A 2,500-nucleotide genomic window follows, 5' to 3' on the forward strand; every position below is an offset into this window, starting at 1 on the left:
TGTCAAAACTTCCCAGTTCACCTGAGAGAGAGAGAGAGAGAGAGAGAGAGAGAGAGAGAGAGAGAGAGAGAGAGAGAGAGAGAGAGAGAGAGAGAGAGATGTAAGCCATGAGAGTTAAAATTTAAAGTTTCTGGGAATAATTATTCTTTTTGAGCCTCATGGCAAAATCGTTGGGAAATTTTCGAAGCAGAACTATAAAGTTTGCCTTAATCCTTCAGGAAATGACATTGCCAAAAGGAATGATGCTAATTAATATCTTATTTAGAAAATATTTGATTGTACTGTGATTGAAATAGAGTTACTTAAGACACAGTCCAATTACTCTGTTCTCTGTTTGCAATATCGATAAATGCCTAAGTTTATCATTTAAAAAAAAATAAATCTCATCCATGCATTATTGTTTGTACACAGTTACGTGACCTAATGCTTATACTGGTGGATGCTAGAACAAGAGCGACCCACAATTGTAACAAACATAAGCAAATGACGAATTGAGTATTTCATAAACGAAGCTCTGACTCGGAAACGCGATAGCCTTTACTACGAACTTCGGAAAGTGAAAAGACAACAACTGAACGGTCTCTTCTTGCATACGCGTGATGGTGTCATCAGAGTTAAAACATCTCGAACGGGTAACACCTTCGCCATCCGAACCCGCAAGGACCTGGACCTGTTTTATAATAGTACTGGGCTCAGTGCCCCTGAGTGAATTTCAAAATGAGTTCTGTACATTATTTTGCAGCTGCTTATAAGTTAACTCATTAGTTTTTAATTTTTTTTTTTCATTTATTTGATTCTTTTGATTCGAATTTTAAATTGTTTTCTTCGTATTACTTGATTAAATATTCTTTTAATTATTTAGATTGCCTTAAATTACTTTTATTACATTCATCACCATTATTATAAATTTATTATTTGTATCCTTTCACAATAGCACTTTTTACTCATTTTTTTCTCTCTTTCATAACGATTCTCATTTTATACAGTCGTAAATATTTCATTATTATTAGCCTAAATTTTAATTTTAATTCCTTTCTAATTATCTGTTCATATTATTTGATATTTCCAATTTATAAATTTTGTTAATTTTATGAATACTAATCCTGTCAATCATGCTGATCCTGATGAGAACTTTGTAGATTTTGTGAATGCAGCCGATCTATTTTCCTGTAAATATTATACCATTGATACTTTTAATGATTCTCTCCCTGATCATATGCGGCAATGCCTTTCGCTAATAAGCCTTAACATTAGAAGGTTTAAGAAAAATCACGACGAATTTATTGGTTATTTGAAAAATTTTAATCATGAATTTCACATTATAGTGCTAACTGAAACTTGGGCTAAGCAAGAAACACATTGCATGAATTCACTTCCAGGGTATAACGCTTTTCATAATTATCGTGAGGGCCGGAGGGGCGGTGGTGTGAGCATTTTTGTTAAAGATTCACTTTTGTTTAAACCTCTCGATGAGTTAAGCATATCTACAGATAATTTTGAAAGTGCCGGGGCTACAGTTTCTGTTCCCAATTCCTCTCATTCTGCTATTATCTTAGGTATATACAGGCGTCCAGGAGGTGACGAAAATATGTTTTTTAACTCGCCAGAGGCGGTACTAAGAAGTCCAGGTATCTCTTCTGGAAATACTGTTGTCACAGGGGATTTTAACATCTGCCTAATGAGGGAAGGGGAAAGCGAGACCACACGGAGACTGATCAACACAATGCGGTCTTTCGAATACCGACCATCAATAACTAGGCCTACCAGGATCGGGTCAAATGACTCTCTTTCCTGTATCGATCACATTTGGGGCAATAATAACCTCGTTAGTAACTCTGGGATATTTTTAGCTGATATCACTGATCATTTCCCAATTTTCTGTAGCCTTTTATTGCCTGCACTAAGCAGCATGAATGACAAAATAAGAATCCAATTTAGAGTCATGAGCCAAATTAATGATAGAAAATTTACAGAACTACTCCGGGGTAGAGACTGGTCATCAGAATATGGTCACACCTTAAATCCTCACGTAGGTGTGTCCTCTTTCAGTGACAAGATTGACAGTTTCTTCAATGAGTGTTTTCCCCTAAAAACAAAATTTGTTAGTGTTAAAAGATTGATGAATAGGTGGATTTCTAAAAGACTTCTGAAATCAATTAATATTAAACATAATCTGTACCGAAGAATGAAATTGGGTAATTATAGTAGCCAACAGTACAACAACTATTGTAATCTGTTATGTACATTAATACGCAAGGCAAAGAAAAAGTATTTTGAGAGTACTTTTGACCAACTCCGTAGCGATGCCAAAGAATCTTGGGACTTAATCATCTCGTCACTAAGGCCAGGGAGAAAAAAAAGAGTAGCTCACTCAGAAAACTGATTCGAAACGGGGAAACCATTACTGACACTAAACAAATTGCAAATGCTTTTGATCTTCATTTCTTTACAATAGGCGTTACTCTAAGGGATGTTTTACCTCAAAATATTAACTTAGATT

This window comes from Palaemon carinicauda, chromosome 21 (genome assembly GCF_036898095.1).
Source record: "Palaemon carinicauda isolate YSFRI2023 chromosome 21, ASM3689809v2, whole genome shotgun sequence".
NCBI classification, from domain to species: domain Eukaryota; kingdom Metazoa; phylum Arthropoda; class Malacostraca; order Decapoda; family Palaemonidae; genus Palaemon; species Palaemon carinicauda.